Genomic DNA, 24,892 nt, shown 5'->3' with positions numbered 1-24,892 from the left:
ACCCTGGGCAGAACTTTTTCCCCAGATATCCACCCGACTTTCAGCCCCAAAACCATCCATCCTTCTTTCCCCAATTCCCTGAGCCCAGACCACTGAATCCGGGAGAGGGGAGGCCAAGGGTGGAGGGGTACCCAAATCTTCCCAACCCGGGGTATTACCAGAGGAGGGACAGCTACCCTTCCCGGGATCAGCCCAGGGGAGAAAACAGGGCCCCGTATCAGCCTGAGCGGGTTTCCCAGTTAGAGCGCCAGGTTCAAAACATGGCGCGGGATCTGGGTCACATACTGAGGGCTCAGCAGAACCCTCAGATGGGCGTGCCGGCGCAGAACGCACCCAACTCTGGACCTGGTGCTCCAGAACAATGACGGGGGCAGCACCCCGATAACTCACCGGTTCCCAGGGAGGAGGCACAAAGGGAAGGGGGGTGTAAAGCCTTGGAGGAAGCTTCCTTCCTCACTTGTAAACAGCCCCTGGAAACCCAGGAACCGGAAACAAAATCTCTTGCCCCTGAAAGTCTGCCTCCTAAGGAGCAGAGGGGGGGTAGGAGAAACAAAAGACCCAAACAGACTCAGTTTGAGGAGGAGGTACAGATCTTCCAATTTGAGGGAGAGGGATCCTCTGAGGATCCTGGGAAAAGGATCTTCTCCTTCAGAGAGGGGGGAACTCCTCCCAAAGAAAAATGGGTCCCTAGGGATGCAAATCCAGACTGGGGAGATGTGGAGACTGAGCTACCGCCGCCCACCATCTCATCCCAGAACCAACAGCAAGAAAATCCCCTGGTTCAAACCCATCCTGGTGACTGCCTCCAAAAAGGGGGGGGGGCGGCCCAGAACCGGAGCCAGGGGAACCCACAAGGGCTCTGATCTCCAGTTGCCAAATTTTTCTTTCAGATTCCCAAGGCTCTCCACAGAATTCTGCCCAAATCTCTTTGCTAGCGATGTCCAAAACCAGAAAATTAGCCCACCAGTTGTCCAAAAATGTACATTATCTGTGCCCCCTTGAGGAGAAGGAGGGAAGATATTATGCCCCGGTACAAGTACAGGGGCAGGGTACAATTTTGGCACTGGTGGACACTGGATCTCAAGCTACCCTTCTGTCCAGAAGGGCCTTTGACGAACTGAATGCAGGAAGGGGAGAGAATTACCAAATTCCTCTCACCTCTCTTCCTGGGCAACTCCAGAACTTTGACGGGAAGGAAATTCCCGTCGAGGGGACGGCAGATTTGGACATTAAAATTGGGCGACACAAGTTGAAACACCCGGTCATAGTTGTGACCCCAGAGGGCACCCCTTGTTTACTAGGGAATGACCTCCTGAGAAGGTTGTCACCCCTAATAGATTGCGTAAACAGGGTCCTCTGGACCCAGACTAGCCGACCAATAAAATTAAAACAGAGTGTCAACCATGTTAGTTTAAACGGCACCTGCCACATGGTTGAACAAAAATCTGACCAAGTAGAATTTCACTTCCAGAATAGCCAAATTCCAGACGTGACAGTAATAGCAGTAGGACAACAGACTGGTGATGCAGGGTCCTCTCTATTTCTGAAAATCAACCTTCCTTCCAGTCTAAAGTGGTACTCCACGCTGGAAGGAAACACTCTGAGATTCTATACTAATCCACAATCAGAAACTCCCACTCCTATAGTCCAGAAAGATGTGAAATCAGCTCAAGGCCTGGCTGATATTCAGCAAATTGGAGAGCAGTTGTTCATCCCTGTTCAGTTAAATGAGGGGAAGGACTCTGTTCTCGCTCGAGTGTGTGTGAACAACGGTAAGAGCTTCATCAACGAAGCCATGTTTCGCCAACTCCCAAAAGATCCAGCCATTCCCACCTTCAAAATGATAGACAAATGGGAAATGGACCTGGAAGCACCTAATTCCAAACATCTCCTGCCAAGCAGGTGTATGCTCAAAATCTCCATTGGCAAAAAGAGCATAGTCCACAATTGTTGGGTCGTGCGAGACGTCCCTGCCGCCTTTTACTTAGGCAGTGACATTCTCAATCGCTTTGCCATTAGTTTGGACCTAATAAACTTCAAAGCTTGGTCCCGATTAGCGGATAATCCCATGAGCTTTGATGATCCAGAAAAAGCATTTCGGTCAGCTCAATTGCTACCTTATGCAGTTGAAATTCAGGTTAAAGAGGAAGTCACCATCCCAGAAAGGACCCGACAATTCTCCCTGGAAGTGAAAGTTAAAAGGGGACAAGAGTTGAAAAACCCTGATGCTTACATACATCTAAATGCTTCTCTCCAACAGCAAGGGTTGGGGGTAAACCCAACACCATTAGTCAACATAGAACATGACACCATTCCAATAGAGGTGGATAACAGCGACTTAAAGAGTATTACTCTAGCCGCAGGCACCATTATTGGAATGGCGGTTGATGACCGACATTTCTCCATTGATCTTAGAAATGAACTGTTAGGACCAATCCCCAAGGACTGTTTTGACAGTGACAGTGATGACAACGCAACACCAGACAGGATTTTTACCCGGCATGGGGGGAACTTCCTGGTGTACACTTCCTGCCCGTATGGTAAGGAAGATGTGACGTGTGACTTCAGGAGGGATGAGGTGATTTTCCAGGTGCATGAGGGCTGCCTTTCCCACCTGAAGCCTCCGGTCCAAATCAGCACTCTGACCAGGGACTTCTCCACCCAGCTGGAGGAGGCCGCGGAGATAGCCAAACCAGAAGTCTTTCCAGGCTTCAGGCAGATGGTGGAAGAGAGAGTCAACCTAGCTGATGCCTGTGTGACTCTGGAACAAAAGCAAAAGTTGAAACAAGTTTTCTTGGATTTCCAAGATCTCTTTGCGGTAGACTCATATGACTGTGGTCGCACTGACATCCACACAACAACAATCCCCACGGACCCTGGCATGACTCCTGTGTTTGTGAAGCAATATCGCTTGCCTCTCGCATCAATGGAGTCCCTTACCGAAATAATTAAGAACCTTGAGTCCCGGGGAATAATCCGTCCCGTCCACAGCACCTTCAATAATCCGGTGCTGGGAATATTGAAGCCAAACGGCCAGTGGAGACTCTGCGCCGACCTTAGGGAGCTCAACAAACGGGTCCATACTTCCCGATGGCCTCTGCCCTACATTGACCAAGGGCTGGCCCAGATCCAGGGGTCACAGGTATTCACTGCAATAGACCTGACCAATGGATACTGGACCGTGCCTGTCAGCAGGGAGGACCAATACAAACTGGCTTTTACCTTTGGGGGCCAGCAGTACACATGGACCCGGACTCCCTTCGGATACCTCAACTCCGGCAATGAATTCAACATTTTCCTACATAAGGCCATGCCCGACCTGGGTGCGAGGGGTAACCTGGCTTATGTAGATGATGTCCTCATCAAAAGTTCATCTGTGGAGGAACACATAGCGGAGATCCGTTATGTTCTGACGCAGTTGAGGGCCGCCGGAGCAAAACTTTCCTTTCAGAAAGCACAGTGGTGTAGAACCCGTGTTAATTTCTTGGGGCATGAGATTACTCCTCAGGGTCTCTGTCCCCAGGAAAAGAAAGTGGAAGCACTTCAGAAACTGAAAGACCCCACAACTCTGCGGGAACTAAGGAGCCTCCTTGGAATGACTAATTACAGCAGAAAGTTCATTGAGGGCTACGCAGAGATCACCAGACCCCTGATTCATCTCCTGAAGGGGGGGGGTCAAGTGGGAATGGGGTCCAGAACAAGCCGAGGCGGTAAAACAACTCAAAAGAAGCCTCTCACAAGTGCCTTGCCTAGCTTACCCTGTCAGAAACAAGGAGTTCTTCCTGGAGACGGGGTTCTCTAATACGTGCTTGACGGCAGTATTATATCAAAAGCATGACAAGGTCAATAAAGTAATCTCCTATGCGAGCAAAACTTTATCCTCTGTGGAGGAAAAATTCAACGATTGTGAGAAGGCACTCCTGGCAACGGTGTGGGCATTGAAGAATTACCGCCCGTTTATCCAGGGGGAACACATCATAGTGGAGACTCCACACCAGCCTCTGCAATATCTCCAAAGTGACAGAATCCGGGCCGGAAATGTGAGTAATTCCCGAATTACTTCCTGGATTCTGTCAATGCAAGGCTTTCCTGTGGAGGTCAGATATGGCCAAAACAAGAAGAGTCCCCTCGCGCAAGGTCTGGCTGACTTGCATGATTGTGCCAGAGAAAACTGTCTCGAGGACGAAAGTCTAAAAATAAAGGACAACATGGAGGCATACCTTAATTCCCCCCACAAAGTCTTTGAAGAAGACAAGTGTGAGGGAATGCCCACTGTGTATGTGGATGGATGCTCTTACCATGTTGACAACAACGGGGAGAAAGAACTGGTGGCTGGCGTAGGGAATGCATGGGTGAATGAGTCCCCAGAACCCTCCGCTGGATACAAAATTGGTCCCCGAAGTAGTCAGGTGGCAGAATTGATGGCTGTGCATCAGGCCATCCTCACTGCTGTCCAGCATCAACTCCACAAACTGGTCATAATCACAGATTCGGATTATGTACGGAACGGGTTCGTGGAGCACCTGGTTAATTGGAAAACCAGAGGCATGTTATGTGCTAACAACAAACCCTTGAAACATGGGAAGTTGATCCAAAACATTGATGATCTGGTCACATCGAATGGGATGACCATCTACTGGAAAAAGATCAAGGGTCATTCCAAAGTAGAGGGACCAGACAAAACTGGAAATGACTTAGCTGATCAGCTGGCCAAAACCGGGGCCATCCAAGCGGATCTAATTGAGATTGAGTCCCTGTTGGGGGAAATCCAGGTCACTGCCATCACTAGGTCCCAGACAAATGCTCACAACGACCTTTCAATTGTACAATGGAGTAAGGAGACCCCTGATGCTGATTTGATTACCGCTCAGAAGGGGGATCCAATTATTGGTACATTTTACCAGCACCTTGAGGACCCTGAGAACTTTCCCCTGACGGATACCGATTACATTGGGAAAGAGGACCTAAGAGTGTTGATGAAATGTCCAAAAATGTTCCGGATCCAAGACGGTTTGTTGGTAAGGAAATCCAAAGCTGGCCACGATCAGTGGGTGGTTCCTACCTCATTCCGAAGCCTTATGTTAAGTCACGCCCATGATGCGGCCACTGCCGGTCATAGGGGGTTTCACACAACACTGGAAATCTTAAGAGAGGTTGCATACTGGCCACACATGGGCCAGGACCTCAACCAATATTTGAAGGGTTGTCTTGTGTGTGCACAATTTCAGCCGACATCCCTCACACACCGGGCGCCTTTACAAAAGAGGGGGGTGACCCTGCCATGGTCAGATTTACAAATCGACTTTGTAGACCCTGTGATTCGCTCGGCTAGGGGGAATAAGTACATGTTGACCGTGACATGCTTGTTTACCAAGTGGGTGGAATGTCTCCCAGCCCCAAACTGCAAGGCAGAAACAGCAGCTGCCTTGATGATTAACCACATCTTTTCCCGTTTTGGTCTACCTCAAAGGATTGAGTCAGACAGAGGTAGCCACTTCACCAGTGAAGTAATGACAAAGATGTGGGAGATACTGGGGGTCAAGAGAAAGCTGCATATTGCTTATAGACCAGCTTCTTCTGGGGCAGTAGAGAGATATAACCGAACCATTGTGAGCATATTAAAGAAGTTTGTGGCAGATTCTGGGCCAAGTTGGGATATCCGATTACCTCTGGTCCTAATGGCTATCAGATCTACCCCTTCATCTGCAACCAAAATGTCACCATTTGAGTTGATGACTGGGCGCAAGATGGTGCTTCCTCAGCATTTGCTCTATAGGACCCAAGAGCAGACACTGATAAATGCCTCCACTACTCATGAGTATGTAGAGAATTTAAGGAAACACCTCCAACATGCTTTTGCTTATGCTCAGCGGAATCTAGAAAGATCAGCTGATAGCATGAAGACCCACTATGACCTGAAAACTTCCAGGAAGGAATATCAGGTGGGGGACCGGGTCTATCTATACAACTTCCAAAGGAACCAGGCCAAGCAGCGCAAATTTTTGCCTACATGGAAAGGACCCTTTGAGATCATCGACAAGATCTCACCTGTGGCCTACAAAATCCACATACCCAAAGGCGGTTCGGCAGAGGGGGAAGACAAGTGGGTCCACATAAACCAGTTGAAATGTTGCCATCCCAGGCACACTCTGCAACAACTGGAGGAATCCTCTGGAATCCTAGCGGGTACTGTCTCAGATTAATTCAGTTCCAACCATAAAACATACCACATCTAGTCTCTAAAATATTGTGATTTGCATGAAACTGTCTCTTAGTTATACTGTTTTTTTTTCAAAATAAGAATGTAATGTTTCGTTATGATGAAATGCATATGCTGCCCCACTATCTCAACAGTGGTGGAAAAACGTCTATGAGTAGGTATTGCCGCTCTTCCTTTGTCGTCCTAGGAGAAAGAAAACCTGAAGACGGGCCAAGGAGGGCGATCCGGAGACCGGGAACGAAGATCCAATGGGCCCAGTGGACCGCCCAATACTCCCATCAGGACTGGCGAGGAGAACCGATCGATCCGACCGGATGGAGAAGAAGATGCTGAACTGTGCCATCTACAGAAGAGGAAGAAGATTATGCGGACAGACCGGTGCGTGGGTCAAAACCCTTGGGCATGCGACTCCCCATCGACTCAAATTCAAAGTATAGTCGCGTGGGGGGGCTTGTTGGGTGTCCTGACCCACGTTTAAGCTATCATGCTACAACATTTGGTGCTGTGGGCTTAGAAAATTCAAGATGGCGGAAAACCCACATGTGCGCCGAAATCCAGGAAAGCTGCGCAGTTTGTGCACACACCAAAATGGTTGCCTCACTTGCCACCCACCAGTGCGAGAATGAAAGGCCGGGTTGCCATGAGGGAAATGGGTTGCCAAAGGAAAAACAGTAGCGCCGGTTAGCTTCAAAGCGCTTTAAAACCACCATTGGACTACCCGCACAGTAGTCTGAAACCATTGGGAATGGCAATGCTGATTGCCAAATGCAACCTAGAATGGTGGGGAATTCATTCTTAAATCCCAAAAATGGGTGCAGTACCAGTACTCACCACTATCCAAAAGCCGGCGTTTTAAAACCACCCTGTGTTTCTCTGAAGGCAAGCCAAAATGCCTATTTCAAACATTGCAATATGTGCAAAATATTCACTGAACACCAGCAGACATTTGGCAGAATGGAGTTTTGTGTGCCTACAAAATCTGGGAAATGAAGAGCCCAGAACAATGCTTATAACAAAACTGCTATGGAGTCAGCAGTTTAAGTTGCACTGGATTTAAAGACACTAAAATCGAAATGTTTAGATTAAATGAGTGACCTATGTTTGGTGTCACATGCCTTTGTAACTGTTGAAATGCCATAGTTTTGCACTTAGAATCAGCCTTCTAGCTGCATATGTGAAAATGTTTAGTTTTATTTGAATGCAGAAACTGGGGAACAAAAAGTGACATTTTATCTGAAACCTGGCTTAAGGAACTGAATTCTGCCTGGCAACTACCCCCATCAGGAGTGAAACTTGAGTCACAGCTGTGTTCCCAGGCCTAGCTGCCCTTTTGCTGCTCACACTAAGGATATGCCATCTATCTGATAATTGAATTACCTGTGCTCTACAGGAGCTCTGAACAAAGCCTGTCTTGACTCAGGCAAAGGTTTTATTACAGCGGTCGTAAAATGTAGCTTCCTCTTGGCAGAAGCTGGGAGGGGCACTGCCTGTGAGAGCAAGCTGGCTTGGCAGAACTGGATAAACCAGTATTTCTACCTTGTGCTGAGAGGAAACCACACCCCTTTGGAGCCAGAACATAACTTTAAAAAGATGGATCATTCATAGAGCGGACATGTGAAAATTTTATAAATGATACCATAATTCTTGTGATTTTTCTGCCCACAGTTTAAGAGGTTTTTAGAACCGGTGGTATGTTCAGGGGTGTGTCAGCGGAAAAGTGGATATTACTCTAAATGTATGCATGTTAAAAATCTGAAACTTCATCAGTTAATGTCCATACTCCCTGCGCACATGTATGTAAAGTTGGGTCAATGTCAGAAATTGAAAAATCAGTTAAAAAGTCAATTATGTGCCATTTCTGAATGCAAGCTCTTAGAAACAGCAGATTTGGACAGAGACATGGCTAAATTCAGCCACACCATGTATATGTAATTTCAAGCAACTGTGTAACTGTGAAATATGTCTTTTATTATCAAATATAGAATGTGTGCAATCTGACAGAGGAGTGTCCTATCTGCAAGCCATAAAATGACATCCCTCTGACTCACAGTTCATTCCCCAATCAAGTGGGGAATGGAAATTTGACCAATGACAAGTGAGAGGGGCGAGTTTAGTTATGACCAAACACACACACCCACTTGCAGAACATATAAATGGACCACTGAAACTTAGGTAGAGACCTTCAATTCCATTTGCTGCAACGCACTCTGCCGGACCATACAACATCCAGAGATCCAGACTTCAAATTCATCAACCTCCAGAAAGCCAAACTAGAGACCAGACCAGAGAGAGAAAGCAGTGCTGTACCCAGAGAGAAAGCAGTGCTGTGCCCAGAGAGAGACCAGAGCCCAGTCTAAAACCCTGACCAGATCCGTGACGAGGCCCATTTAATTCAAGAATATAGTGTGAGTACCCAGTAGAACTGTGTAGAACCAATCTCTTAGTTTAAATTCATCTAATTCAATCTATTTAACCGAAGTAGAACTGTAGCTTAGGAATTGTGTTATCCTGCCATCATTTTAAAACTGAAAAAGTGCTGCGTTTAAAATTTGCAAAACCAAAACGACCTCTATTAAATCGGTCATAACTCTGTAACCGTTTGGGCTAGAGACTTGCAGTAACTTTCATTTGGAAGCTGAGATCCTAGGCTTTCCTAGGACCCCAAAACGATTGTGATAGTCCTTGCGGTTCCCCTGTAATAGCGCTCGGCGCATCCGCGAATTTTGCCGCGATTTGCAAATTTCTTCATGTGTAAAAATTGCTGCTGCTTGCCTTCCATTTGCCAGAAATTCGTTTAACCTGCTAATCATTCCTGAATCATTGCTAGTGTGAGCCTGGACTAATATTAACTAGATACCACTCACCCTGAACCTCTGAAAGGGAATTAAAAGCATTTCCAGCATATTTCTCATCCATTGCTAGCACATATCAAAGCATTTGGGCCTGTGTTTTCAAAACTCCTATCTGTTTTCTGTAAGCTTGCTGGGATTGAACTGAATCACATTTGATTGCATTTCTGAGAACTGTGTGCTTCCTTCCATTTCCTTGCATTGCATCAAGGGGGGGAGGGGATTGCCAGAGAAAAGTGATTACATTGTTTTGCTGAAATCATATCAAGTTGTTTTCTATACTGCATTTCATTCATTCAACCTTGCATTTCCTTGAACCCTATAAAGCATTCTCTACCACATTATACTTCTGTACCTATTTACCACTGTGCTACCTTATCCATTTCATGCCAACTCCTTATTGATTATAGAGAAGCGTGTTAGTGCCAGATTCTCCGTTGTTAATCTTTATCATATCAGATTAAGTGTGATATTCAATTATTAATTTATTATAAGGTGTGACATATATATATCTATTGTTTAAATTATCAAATAAACCTTTTAACTTGCAAAACAGAACTACTTCTTGGCTCAGTGGGGTCAGGGGGATTCCAAGAGAGGGGTGTTATATAGGGGTAGTCATCCAGAACGCATGAACTGGACATAAGGATATATCAATAACGGTTTTCATTCAGTATTATAGACTAGGCGTTGACTTAGCTGTAGTGTTGAATTGAATCCTCTTACACCGTCACCACAGTTTTTTACCCCAGAAGGTTTCCTGGGGTCCTCTGCTCTCTTCAGATCCTGTTACACAGACTAAGGGCCACAGAGTTCGCAGGGAGATTTATCTTGGACAGCTGCTTCATGGGATCCATGTTAGTGGTTTCCGCCATATATCCAGTTACCCACAGAACTATTAATTACTTGTATGACAAATATACACTTTTGTATTCTAGTTTCCATGTTGATGTTTGTTTGATTCTATTTCGTGTGTGTTTGTAATTATTCCAGGATTCATATTCATAAAGCACTAGTCAATCCTTTTACAGAGGGCGTGGTTCACACACCAAAAGTATCTTTTCAGGGTCCCTGTCAACCCAACGAAGCAGCTGTGGGAACCATAGTGCATAGAATACTGTCAGAGGGACTATGAGAGTGATCTGCACCTAGAGGAGCACTAGGGAGCAGCCAGGCGGGTGAAAGGTACACAATGGGGCACACCCTGTAACAAATGTCCTGTTATACCACCTAGGTAGCACCTACACCACTAAAAACCCATGGTTACAGCCCCAAATACTATGCAAAAATGAATCCACATGATATTAGATCATTGCCCATTATATTGGTACCCCAACTTCTAGTTTGTGCAGTTGAGCCTTGGTTCCAGCCATATTGGTCTTGGTTGGAGTTTTGTCACAGTAATTTGTGTCTGTGGACCAGGCCATTGTGGAGGGAGATCCTAGTGGGATAACTTTAGCAGTAAGTGGGTAGTCCTGCCTCTGTGGCATTTCAAGAACAGGCAACTAGGTGTTCCCCATGTTAGAAAACATCTCAACCCTCCTGGATTGGCTACAAACCTGTACGAGTTCAGAGAAGGGAGTAAACTATCATAGCCTCAATGAGATTGCACTTGAAGGTGCACAAGAATCCAGAGAGGAGATGTTAACACTTGCGACTTTCAGCTCAGGCTGACAACTGTCCAGAGCAAGTGGCAAAGCAAGAGATTATTCTTGAAGTGTGAAGACTGCACCTTTTGCCCCATGCATTTCCATCCAAAGTTGGTTAGCACAGTGCACTTTTGCTAGATAACTATGCAACCACTGAATTTTCATATGCCATGTTAGTGTTTCTAAATGAACCCGAACAATAGTCAGCAGCCCATCATACTAATAATGTCCTGTTGAAATATTGCCCGGTAATTCAAGATGGAGATGCATTGACCAGGGACCCACAAACACTACAAAGTGAGCATTGGTTGTGCATTGGTGCTCTTGCCATCTTTGAGATGATCATTTTTAACATCTAAGGACATATCTGACGTACAACCGAACCACAAGGGATTATATTCAAACCCTTGTGTCCTCAGTGTTTTTGAGAGGGCCATGATATATGCCCTGGTGCTGTCTGCGCTTGGTGCCAGATAGTGTTGCTACCAAACGAGAAGGAGATCCAAGGAAACTATGTCCACAATGAGTCCAGGAATGCCTCTGAGAAGAGTAAAGTGCCTTAGGGGATAGGATGATAATACCCTCTCTGAGTCACCAGTGATGGCTGCCAAGGCAAGCAAGCCTTTCTCTACAAGCACTGGACAGGGTCCTCTGGAACCACTGGAGCTAAAACCTGCACAGACTGTGGGTTCTACTGTGTCCGTGAGCGTCATCGACCAGAACAATTAATGGAACCGATGGATACCCAGATTTCTCCTACTGGTTTGGAGAGTATCGAGATTGCTGCCGAGGTTCCAATTGTATGCCCAGAAAGTGTCAGTCACAGAGCTAAATTTTAGAGAGCTGTCATTGCTGACTAGGTTCCTGATTTCCCCCGGGAGAACACTACCTTCAGTGAGCTTGACCACAAGTAGGGACCTAGTGACAACACAAGCCAAAAAGCACAAAGGTTCCCCTAGTACAAACAAACTATCTTAACTGAGGGTTTGCCAAACAGGAGGCAGTGCTTGACTACTAAATGTATTAGAAGTAACATGTCATAATAGACTTGTTATGCCATCTGAGTCAGTGTTGTTACTGCTCTTGGCAGACACCCCAATGATTGGAACATGAATACCCTGAGCCACCCGAGCAGACCTGCTCCCGATGTGGGGGAAGAGGTAGGTGCCTACTTAGATTGGCTGCGCCAATTACATATTCCAACATTACCTGCCTTTAATGGGTTCTAGCACCCTGATCATGTTGTGTTGCCAATGGCTGTGTCAATATGCAAAAAGGAGGCGATAGTCGCCCCAGGATGCTCGGTGCTGGGCACCATCATTTTGTGGTACAAGAAGTCATTGAAGAACCAGATGGCCTTTGTAACGCAGCTCAAGCAGAGGAAGTATCTTACCTGGACTTTAATAAATGAATGTTATCATCTGGACTTCATGATGATCCATATTAAAGCTTCCACATGCTCCACTCGGAAGGTTGGGACTATGAATCCAACACTGATGCTCTTTGGATGGGGAAACATTCTATGCTGGGTGTGACCTTTCCCAGTGGTTCTCCTGTGAGGGAGATTTAAGAACAAGTGGTGCAGCATTTTAGCCAGGCCAAGATTTCTATCGGCAATTCGGACTCCTATAGAAGGGGTGTGCTAATGCATAAATAAGGATGGTATTGCATACAGTGTGTGTGGCTTAGCACTGATGTGAGGCACTGGGGTGAACAAAATAAGGGGTGACTTGGGGTTTATCATAGTATAGCAGTGCAAATGTATCATAGGGACTAACACCTTAATAATGATCATTTTAACATACTAACCCCTAAAACCTTACAAACTAAAACAATTAATGATCAGAATGAGATAGCGTAGACTGTAGGCACATGGTGGAAACCATGGGTGCAAACTGGGGATACAGACTGCAGGCGCAGGCTCTACGGTGATCATTTGGAAAATAAATGCATACACTAAAATTGTTTTACTGTGGACATGAAGCTCTGAACGTGAGGAATTTGCTAAATAATTCTGCTTAAAGCAGCCCATTGTCTCCAGCGTAGGAAATTAGAAGGGACATGTTTCAAATATCCATCCGGGGCCACTGAGCTGAACACTTTACAAAGTTGATAGGGTAGTATCATGCGTTAGCCGTCTGGAAAATTACAGGGAGTTCACAAGACGGGCACAAATCTGATTGATGGATGACATCACGGCTGGAATATGGTATACTTTCTGCAGGGTGCCATAAGAAGTGGGACGGCAGAGTGAGAAGGCTTAAGGGACAGAGACAAACTGACAAAAAAGGATGGTGAGAGAAAGACAGAGTGAGGAGAGAGACCAAAAGAAAAAGAAATGGAAGGCCCAGGCACTGACTGACAGATTGCGAGACTGCAGCCGATGTGAGTGGAGGAAGGGGGGGGGGTGCTGTCCCAGCAAGCAGTGGCTGTCACAAACCTGAATGAGGGAGAGGCTGCCAGTGTCTTCAAATGCACTTTCCACACAGGTTTCTTCACTGAATTAGGTTAAGATATGTTTCAAAGTAATTATAATGAACAAAGCAATTGATTTGGATCTTCCTTGGCTTGGGACATGTGATTTTTGGTATAAAATAAAATGACACGAGCAAAGATATTGCCAATGTGTCTTTCCCTTCTATGTGAAAGGGGCACATATTTTAAGTGCAAGCTAAGAGCAACGTAAGCCGGCCAAGATTTATAATACATTTCATGGTTTCAGGTAGCTATGTGTTTCCAGCCAAACCGTGAAGTCTAAATAGAATTACTAGGAGAGAAAAGTACTTTATCATGGTAGAGGGGTGGCTGTAGAAAATTAGATTACAACTTGTGTTTTTATTTTTGCATGAGGTTCTTAAACTGCATATTAAAAAAAGATCCATATAAAAATAAGTAGGTGTGCTGGTCAATTGTTAATGTGGCCTAATAGATTTACTCTGTTTATCAGGCATCCCAATACACTGCCTACAGTAAAATTAGTGTGCAACACTCTTCACAAAGTCTGACAATTGTATCCAAAGAGGACATGAATCAAAGAGCAAGATTGCAAGCTGATTACACATGTTTAGAGGCATGCTTTAGCAAACATGGCAATGGCACATTGTAGTATGTGCTTGCAGGTGGTGGTAGCAATCCAGAGGTATAAAAATCCTAAAGAAAGCTACGACGATTTTTAAGGGAGCAGTTTTCTTGCGAGGGATAGCCAAAAATACTGTCTGTGAATTTCTCTTGTTTCTGTGTGTCTGGGGATTTGGCTCATTAACAATGCTACTAGCCAATGTCAATGGGATCTCTAACGTTCATATGTCATCCCTAGTGTGTCTGGCATTGTCACTGCTTGCAATGTCAGTTTCACCCTGAGCTAGCTTTGGGTTTGCTTTCCTGTTGTTAGGGTTGGTGCATAGGTGTCTTGCTTTTGTCTACAAGAATATAGTGCTGGTTCATGTAATTTTTAATGTACGTTAGTTCTCCAACAAGACGCAAAAGGCGGCTTTTCCTGTCATTCCTGTCAGCACTGGAGACTTTTCCATGCTGTACATTACCAGAAAAGGCGATTGCGGACATATTAGGATTTTGATGGTTACTTTGAAAATTGCTATTGGCCACATGATCCTTCACCATGCTTTACCGGTTCATTTCAAGCAAAATCAGCAGTAGTTGCGCAATTTGAGGGCTAACATGCTAGCAGACTTCTCAAGTGCAAGTAATATCGAACATTCATTCAGTAGACATTCCCACTGACTTAGTGCGAAACAATCCAATTGTAATCTTTGACTGGCACTGTTCATTTATTATGTAAAGAGCTTTGCTATATGAGAAAATTCGGTACAACGCCAAGTCAGATTAACAGCAACTACATTAGACTGCAATAACATCAAAGCAGTAGGTAAACACAATTCCAGCTGACAAAATCAATTAAGATGCAGCGTGTTTTGGGACACGTCTCAAATACGTTTAACTAGGGAGATAGCAAATCTTTATTGGTAAGGCATTAGGCGTTTCACGAGCCAGAAATTGTTCAGAATTAAGAATTAGAGGGAGCACAGGGAGGACAACGAGAAAAAGAGGAAGAAACTGAAAAGCAGAACTAGGAGTTTTGGATGTTTAGTACGAAGAAACACGATCACACAGAGAACCAGATGCAAGCGTGTAAATACATTTAAAGACAGTGTATAAACATGAAAATGTAATCTTGCTGGGATAGAAAGACAATGCAGTTAACCCAAATAAGGAAAACGGAAGTTGAAAATCTTCAACATGTAGTGCAGAATAGAACAAAGAAGAAGAGCATAGCAAGGTACAGCCAGATAAAGGTAGCAACACCAATTAATATGAGACAGAACCAAGACGTGCAAGAAATGTTTGGTTACTGAAAAGGTAAAAGATGGTGAATATGACAAATATTATCAAGCTGAACGCGGCAAGCCTTAACTATTGATAAAATCTGATCTTGGCAAGAGAAGACAGTGTCAAAAATAAACCCCAAGTTACGATCAGTTTTAGGGATTGGTAGTTGAAGAGGTGAAAAAGAAATAGAAAGGAGAAGTTGAAACAGGAATAGAAGCGGAAAAGAAGACAATTTCGTTTTTGGGGGATTTAAACAAAAGTGCTAATACATCCACTTATTAATAAAGATTGAACAAGCAGACAAATGCTGATGAAAGTCCTAACAAAAAGAGTATAAAGAAAAGAAAATATATGTATTACCAGCATAGGAATGTGTATTGAAACCAGATTAGAAAAGCCACAGGAGTAGCACATAAGATGAAAACGAAGAGCCCCAAGAGAGAACCTTGAGGAACCCCAGAAGTACGTGAATTTGAGAAAGAGTTGTGGCCGTTCCAAGAGACCACACATGATTGGTCAAAAAGATACAAAGAGAACTGTTGAGAAACAGATTCTGAAATCCCTAGAGAAGAAAGACTTTGCAAAATAGCAAGGTAGGATGATTCAATACGTCAAATGCAGCATTAAGATCCACCAATGTCAAGATAGATGATTGTTTATAATACCATGTAATACAGAGTTGGAGACAGGCAAGAAGGCAATCTCAGTGGAATTACCAGGACTGGACTCAGATTAAATAGAAGCAAGCAATCCCTAAGAGTGAAGATAAAAAGAAAGCGAAGTGTGGGAGGCAAGTGTTTAGGGTTTGCCGTTTGAAGAGTCGAGAGGCAGTCCACAGAGATAATTAACCTGTGAGTTTCTTCAGTGAACCGGTCTCTTGGGTATTGCATTTCTCCTCTGGACTCTGACCTGCCGGACAGGGGAGTTGCTAGGTCTGGAAAAGACCCGGGGCTAAGCTGAAGTTGGAACTGTTGGGACTGGGGGCTAGCTAGTCTTTTGGCTGCAGCTCCTGAGATTCTATCCGGGGCTACAACCAAATGATCAGGGGCTATAGCCCCCTTAGCACCCCCCCCTAGCAACGCCCCTGCCTGCCGATATGTGGACACAGCCTTTAATACTGTCTTCAGTGACATTCAGTTTCTAGAATATCCATCCGGTATTTGGCAAATATACTGAGACTTCCCGTTCTGGAGCACTGAACAACGAGAAGCTAATTCTCTTGCTAATTTGTATGAACATAATTGATTCGAACAAAGGGCTTTGACCGGTGGAGGCCAGCCTCTGTTTTAACCAAGGAATTTCTACTGGGGGTGACTGTGGGCCCAGAGACGTTGAGCCTCCGATGGGTGCCCAACATGCATGCAATCATTACACAGTAGCAGAGCTTGAGCTAGTGATATCATGCTGACATGTCGAAACGTAGCTATCATGGAGGGCTACAAAACAAAATAAAAATCACCTAATCCTCCCTGTTGAACGTGGACTATTATTAATCGAATTCGTGTTTACTCACTTACGAATATAATTGGGTAATGACTGGAGGGAGTTGACCTGTGCACTCATTAAAGAAGAGCCGTAGCAGTGTTGATTGTAGCTTCAGTACATTTGAATCCTCAGTGAACCATACAGCACACAGACGTAGAGTTGCAAAGCATGCAGAGCTGGTGATGAAGTTTTGCAATTACTCAAGAAATTGGAAGTAGAGCCAAGTGGTCTGGCAGTGGTTCGGCATTGGGGTAGGAAAGGAGACGTCCGCTTAGCAGTGGAATGTGAAAAGTTTGCTCCTTCATGCAAGATCAAGCACGTGACATCTGCGCAACTACTACCATTCTTCATACCATGACATCGATCTGTAAAAAGTATCAGTTGTGCAGTAACGTGCGTGCTGTTGGTAAGAACATATTGGCAGCTACAAATCTTATAAAGAAAATTAAAAGGAATAAAATGCAGAGAAATAATATTGCTGGCGAGATAGTAGAAACACTGGCTAAGCATGGGGGGGGGGCTAATCTTGCCACCAAAAGAAAAATTACTGCTTTTCTTAAAGCGAGAGAGCCACTAGAAATTAGAAAGGGCCTCAGCGATGCTGAAGCGAACACACAACTTTCCACTGCACAGATGCAAGCAGATTTATCTGCTATGAATCCCATTGGCAATAATTCACACCTGAAACTTTGTTTGAGTTTCCAGAAGGAGGTGGGGGCTCACAGCTGAATCTGATGTACTATATGATAGAGAAATAACAGGACTGCAGCCACTGTGGGCAATCTCTCAAATTCGCCCGATCTGGCAAAAATTGCAGAAAATATACACTCCACCCCATTATTGCACAGTACTACATTTCCCTCAGTAGATTCTTCCGAGGAAGATTTAAATAGAGCCAGAGATGCTGGTGATTCTGAAAGCACTGCTGGCACTGTGCAATATGCTGTAAAGAGAAGAACAGACCTTCAAGGCACAGTTTTTGGGGCAAACAGCCATACTGCTCCGTTAGTGCCAGAAATACATAATGCAGAGCTTGCACCAATGGAGGAAGAGACACAAAACACAATTATAGGTGCACATGCGACTAATACTCAAACTACTCAGAGCTTGGCATTGAGCTCCTTCACTGGGACAAATAAAGAAAGACCGGATACTGATGTTGCACCCCGTGAGGTCAAAAAAACATGCCCCTCCAAGAAGAATTGGAGACCTGAACAGTGGAAACAGAGAGGCCTTTGAAAAGCAAACTACCCTTCAGAAACATTGTAAATTGGCTCAATTAGGAACACAGCAAGTGCGTGCGGCAACTCACTCCAATTACATTGACTGTAAGTAAATTAATGATCATTATGAGCTTGTAATGGTACCTACAGAGCCTAGTAGTAAGGAGAACACCACCAATAAGAGCGGGCATGAGCCCTTGGAAAACTGGGTCAGAAGTAAAACCAAAAAGAATACTCCCTTGCATAAGGAGGGAAAGGAGAGGGGGAAAGCAGTACAAGAACACAGCAAAGAAAAGAATTTCCCACAAAAGATTGGTAAGAGGTGGTCTAAACAAAGAACATATGTCCACGACCAGAACGACAAATAACACCAAGAATAAATTAAACTATACTTTGGAGGAGCAACAGGGCACAAAATATTGTACAAAGATATATATATTTTTGAATGCATACAGTTTAAATAAAACCTTTACAACAGATACATAAACTAGAATAAAAGTTAAATCTCACATAATCAATTTTCCAATTAATTATACACCAATTAATTTCAAAATGACCAAACACTAAAATAGTTAAAGGATAGTTCCGGGACTTTTTTTTTATTGTCCCTACGGTTCGGCCATGTGTTTTTAAGCATAAATCGGTAGATCGTAGAAAACTTTCCTATGGACCTTACCCGACTTTTCGTCCATTAACGCACTCGAAATCAGCCGCCATTTTCTGATAATCGTATCATTTCACCCCATCGCCCTGGCTCACCTGCTTTTGCGGCACTAAATCAAATCCCCCGCCCCTGTGCCTGACATCAGCAGACGCGTACCGCCCATTTCCCAACGCCAAAGCACGTTTCGTGTCAACAATCGCTGCGCCTCAGCTAATGAAGTGTCGCCATGGAAATGGCAGGACGCCTCTTTCCTCAATAAGTATAAACACACCGTTTCACAACACACAGCAGCAGATTTTCGATTCCAATACTCTCTCTGTGTTACTTTGAGTATTCTGTGACTCGTTTCTGTGCTCTGGTCAACTACCTTCGCCGCTTCTAGGCCTTGTGAACACCTGTACCATCTCTGTAAATTATTTTACTTTCTTTACCACACAATGGCTACAATAATGCGTATATGTACGAGCCCGAGTACACCGAGGAAGAACTACTGGAAAGGCAAGCACGCGAAAACGATGGGGATTCGGACGGCAGTTGGGAGGACCAGTCAACGGATGAAGAGCCTGGACCATGTCGCATGGACGGCGTCTCCACCTGGTGCACGTGCAATCGGTGCGAGCTAATGCCAACTGAGGAGGAGAACTGCTGCTGCCGTGAAAATTCCGGGTGCTTGGCCTACATTTCGGAAGGCGAGCCAAGTCCGCAATGCATCACCGAGCTGCCAGAGTTCAGGGAAGCCTGCCTCTCACGGACCGTGTTGAGGATGATGATGGTGCTTATGCACGGACTTCGCGGCACTGTTCGCCCGTGTAATCCGAGTAACGAGTAAGTATACTCTGGTTGTGATGTCAGTGATGCCACTACTATTTCATGGTCGTCTCCCACATATAAAATTACATCTACATATCATTTGAATGCATGTAAATTGGTTTCATATTGTGCATTTTCTAGATAGAATTTTTTTCAAAGCAGAATGACATTTTTTACCTGAATCGACAGTGATAAGAAAGTTTTGTCATTTTAATACAGTTTGCATCTTTCATTTTCACAGGTGGTACAGGCTGGTGGCCTATCGTTGCTTCACTTGGTGGCTTCATGGGAGGCTCGGACACCGCGTTCGGAGAGTAATACCTGCCTGTGCGGTACTTGCCATTAGACAACATTTCCCCAGCGACAGTGGACAATACCGCAGATTTTCCCTGGATGTGCTGCAACCGGAACTTTACAATGGGTAATGTTTATTATTTATGTTCAATTGAAATTAAGATCTAAAATAAAACCCAACATATATTTTAACAATGGTTGTTTTGATTTTTTAAATGAATCTAGTGTGTCTCCATTGAATAGTCTTCCTGTGCCTTGTCTTGTCACACCACATGTCTCCGGCCAGCATCCTCCCTCACGCTGGCCGCCCACCTTCAATCCACATAACCGTTGAACCCATATGCAGCAGACATACATATGTTATTTTGCAGGTTGGCATCAAGCCTCCCGGCCTTGCCTCCTCCCCCAAAAATACTTACCACACCACTTTGTTCAAGCGTTGGCAATAAAAGGCCGTTGGATTTTATTGATACAAAACATGGTTATAGGTAAATAATCAATATGGTTGATCATAATAAATCATCCTTTTGGGCACCGGGTACAGAGATGACCCCCTCTGGCCCGTGCCGCCTTGCCACCACAGGCCAGCCTGCTGCTGACTAACTGCCTAGGCATCCAGGGTCTCCAGGGTGAACTGCACCCATATATTCTCCTGGGAGGGTGAGGTATTTATAAACTCACCCCCTGCCTTCCAGGTACTAGATCCTGCAGCCTGCCTCTTACATGCAGTTAGATAGCCTCTCCTTGGTGAGGCCCTGCGGCAAACGAGTCTTCTCTGCACGACCACCGCCCCAATCCACCCCCCGCCCTATCAAAGGCAGTTCGCACCGGGGTACTTGTGCTGGCAAGTGGAGCTGTCAGGGAGCGATAAAGGCCAAGAGGTGCCAAAGACCATGTACACTTCAAAGTGGTCTATAGAGCATGGGTTGTTGTTCCCATGTCTACCTCCAGACCCCGTGTCTCCTGCCAAGCATCCCCCCTCACGCTGGATGCCCCCCTGCAATCCACATAAGTGTGTCTCCATTCACGAGTCTTCCTGTGTCTTGTCTGCACGACCACCGCCCCAATCCACCCCCCGCCCTATCAAAGGCAGTTCGCACCGGAGTACTTGTGCTGGCAAGTGGAGCTGTCAGGGAGCGATAAAGGCCAAGAGGTGCCAAAGACCATGTACACTTCAAAGTGGTCTATAGAGCATGGGTTGTTGTTCCCATGTCTACCTCCAGACCCCGTGTCTCCTGCCAAGCATCCCCCCTCACGCTGGACGTCCCCCTGCAAACCACATAAATGTGTCTCCATTCACAAGTCTTCCTGTGTCTTGTCTGCACGACCACCTCCCCAATCCACCCCCCGCCCTATCAAAGGCAGTTCGCACCGGGGTACTTGTGCTGGCAAGTGGAGCTGTCAGGGAGCGATAAAGGCCAAGAGGTGCCAAAGACCATGTACACGTCAAAGTGGTCTATAGAGCATGGGTTGTTGTTCCCATTTCTACCTCCAGACCCCGTGTCTCCTGCCAAGCATCCCCCCTCACGCTGGACACCCCCCTGCAATCCACATAAGTGTGTCTCCATTCACGAGTCTTCCTGTGTCTTGTCTGCAGGACCACCACCTCAATCCATCTCCTGCCCTATCAAAGGCAGTTCGCACCGGGGTACTTGTGCTGGCAAGTGGAGCTGTCAGGGAGCGATAAAGGCCAAGAGGTGCCAAAGACCATGTACACTTCAAAGTGGTCTATAGAGCATGGGTTGTTGTTCCCATGTCTACCTCCAGACCCCGTGTCTCCTGCCAAGCATCCCCCCTCACGCTGGACGCCCCCCTGCAATCCACATAATGCCACGACATATACACGTCATTCACAAACACACCCCTGTTTCGAATTCTTTATAACCCACTTCATATTTGTAATGAGAACTTCTTTGCGCTTTGCTAGTCAACCCGTGAAGGTGCTGGTTATCTGCTCTTCGTCTCTGTGAACTTCCGTGACCACTTCGAGGAAACTCGTCAGTTTGCAACCTGTGAACTGCTCCCTGTTCTACGACAAGAAACTACTCTGATCCCTGCATCTAACTGTTTGTTTGGACAGGTACCATAATCATTTTGCGTCCAATTTCTTTTCGTTCAAGACAGTACATGCAAGGAACTAGTCACATGTTCTGAGTTTAGTCAAATTATTTTTCTATTTTTTTAAAGTTATTCAAATACTTATCCGCATGTGAATAACGTGTATAGTTCCAAGAACCAAAACGAACCTTGCATTGAACCTTTTATGTGTCATTTAATTTTTTAATACATTGGTATTCATAGAGAATTGTTGATCTTTACTTTTCAGAACTTTCCACACTGCCTGCCTGTTCCATTGGCGGTTGCCCTTCGAAGACCCATAATAAATCTGAAGGTACTATAATGCATGTTTTCCCTAAGACAATAGATCAGATAAGAGAATGGGTCCGATATTGCGGATATCCACCGTCTGAGCTTGAAAGTAGAGTCCTAGAAGCCTTTGCGGACAAGAGGGGTGATCGATACCGCATCTGCAGCAGGCACTTTAGCTCAGACATGTACTCCACATCATTGCTAATAAAGAAGAACACACCGCGAGCGAAGCGAAAATTGCTCTCAACCGCTATTCCCACTCTATTCGTCCACATCCCTCCACTGGTGGGTCAAGTTTACGTATTTATCTCTCGGCCTTGCGGTAGTGTGTAGCATTAGCTAACAATAATTTCCCCATTTATGTATCCACTCAATATGAAGGCGGAAGATTCTCCATCCGTGTCGTTATTGCAGTCATCAGCCACTTCAAGCGCCTATCGGGTAATCTTACTTAGCTATTCTGCCACTGACTTGTTTTAGGCATGTAAATCAATAGTTTTAATTTATCGTGTGATTATTTTACCTAATGGTACACCCTTGTACTCGTCCTGTAGTCTTTGTTTTCAGTTTTAATTATTGTTATCCAAAATAATGCAAGTACTGTCTTTCAGGGAGATGCTGAGGAGTCCAACGCTTTGACGACAACCGTTGATGTACCTCAGATGCTCGAGGTACGTTTCCGGACAGTTCCATCGATGGAGATCATCAGATCTTGCATTCTTGTAGCGTGATTGTTACACACAATGTTTCTTTCGTTTTTAGCCATTGATATGTCCTTCTGTCGTCGCCCTCCTATGTGTCTTCTTTTTTCAATATTGTGTTCATTACTAATGAAAGTCCTATGTTTCAGGGAGTCGATGGAGCATTAGTCCAAGAAGAAGGGGGAGCATGCAGTTACGGGTCGGCGCAACAGCTTGCAGAAGTGTGCACCACAGTTACATCGTCCCTTGATGTTCTTATGCATTTCGAGGTATGGATACTGACAGTTCGATCAAGCGAAATCATATTACGTGATTACATCCGCTATACTTCCTTCTTTATTAACGCAAGTACTATGTTTCAGGGAGATGACGGAGCTTCTTCTACAAGAGCATCACCCCTAGTAGTTGATGCAGATCTGTGGGTGGTGACACTTCCAACGATCGAGCAAATCGAATCATATTTAGATATCCATTATTTATTTTAGACAACTGATCATTTGTGCAGGTCTATTTAGATGAGCCGTTGACGCCTGGACAAAGTTTATGTTCTTTTTAACAAAATAGAAATCCATACTAATGCAATTACTGTGTTACAGGGAGTCACTGAAGCATCATCTTCAATAATATCATCAATGGAAGTCTATGAGGAGCCCGAGGTATGGATCTTGACAGTTCCATCTAACTATATCAACAATGCGTGAATAATTGTCGTTTGAATGTTCTACACAAAGCGTTCATTTGTGTTTTGCTATTGAGATGTACGTGGGCATTGGTCCCCAAGTACATTTTGTGTTTTCAATATTATTATACATACTAATGAAAGTTCTATGTTTCAGGTAATCGATGGAGCGTCAGTGCGTGATGGATGTGCTTATCATGAAAATATAGTCGTTGCAGCGCAAGAGGAAGTGGAGACATGCACACACGAGTCGGAGCAACAGCGTCCCGATGTTGAAGTTCGAGGCAAGAAAGTTTCAAAGAAAAGAAAGCAAAAGAAGGTTAGTGGCCTGGTCACTATATTATGTTGTTTTTCACTGTTAATAGTTCAATACTGTAAGTTGTGTTTAAACTGAACATCCCTTTTCCAATCTGTCCTCTAGTTGCGAGTGGGTGTACGAACTAGATCTACACAGACAGTGAAGCGAACGAGAGATGTTGCTTGTCAAACCTTTTGGCAGGGACTTGAGACTGGAGATGCATCGTGCCAATGGGAAGAATATGAAGTGATTGACAACGGAGCTATACCACATCCAGCCATTGGTAGTGAATGTCCTCCTGGTAGTTCGGATGCAGTCGGAGATCAATTCACAGAATCCACGCCCACAAAAACTAAGACCGCGAGAAAGTTGAAGAAATTGTTTTATTCACCCATCGCCGGAGAAGGAACAGATGTTGCAATGGAAGAGAATGAAGCGGACGACAATGAAACACCATCAATATCACTGAACACAGCGGAAGACGATATCAGAGATTCTACCCTTCATGTGAGTGACATGTCCTCAACGTTACAGGCGAACCAGCTGGGATGCAGAGTGACAGTATTAGGAAAGAGGCCAAATTCATTGTATTCGATAGTTGTTTGATTGATATTATTATTCGGATGAAATGTGGGCATTCGGTTGGTGGGGAAGTATGTGGGGAGCCATTGATTAATGTGACTCGTGCAATTCGAGGCACTAACCTTAAAATACATGCCACCTGTACAAAATATCATCCTTTCTCATGGTCTGCACAACCCATGCTGGGGCAACTGCCAGCAGGCAATCTACTTTGTGCAGCGGCTGCACTTTTTAGTGGTTCAAGTTTTAAAAAGTTAGAGTCTTTCTTTCAGTTTGTGGGAATCCGTTTCATTGCGAAAACTCAGTTCTACAAATACCAAACCGATTATCTATTTCCAGCCATTAGCGAAGCTTGGAGAATGGAAAAAATGTCTATTGATAGTACATTCGCGGGCAAACGGTTCAGGCTAGCCGGTGATGGACAGTGCGACAGCCCAGGATTTTCAGCCAAGTACTGCACCTACCACTTTCAGGACATGGAAAGTAAGAAAATTGTGAGTTCGGTGGTCGTGCAGGTGTCACAAAGTACATCCTCAGTGGCCATGGAGAAAGTTGGCTTTGTAGCATCATTGCAAGAACTACAATCGCAGGGAATGGTGATCGACCTGATAGCCACGGACAGACACGTTTCAATTGCCAAGACAATGAGAGAAGAGTACAAAAATATAAATCACCAATTTGACGTTTGGCATCTTGCAAAAACAATCAATAAAAAAATGTC

Source organism: Ambystoma mexicanum, chromosome 10 (assembly GCF_040938575.1).
Source record: "Ambystoma mexicanum isolate Mex_15411 chromosome 10, UKY_AmexF1_1, whole genome shotgun sequence".
NCBI classification, from domain to species: Eukaryota; Metazoa; Chordata; class Amphibia; order Caudata; family Ambystomatidae; genus Ambystoma; species Ambystoma mexicanum.
This window is presented reverse-complemented; position numbering follows the sequence as displayed.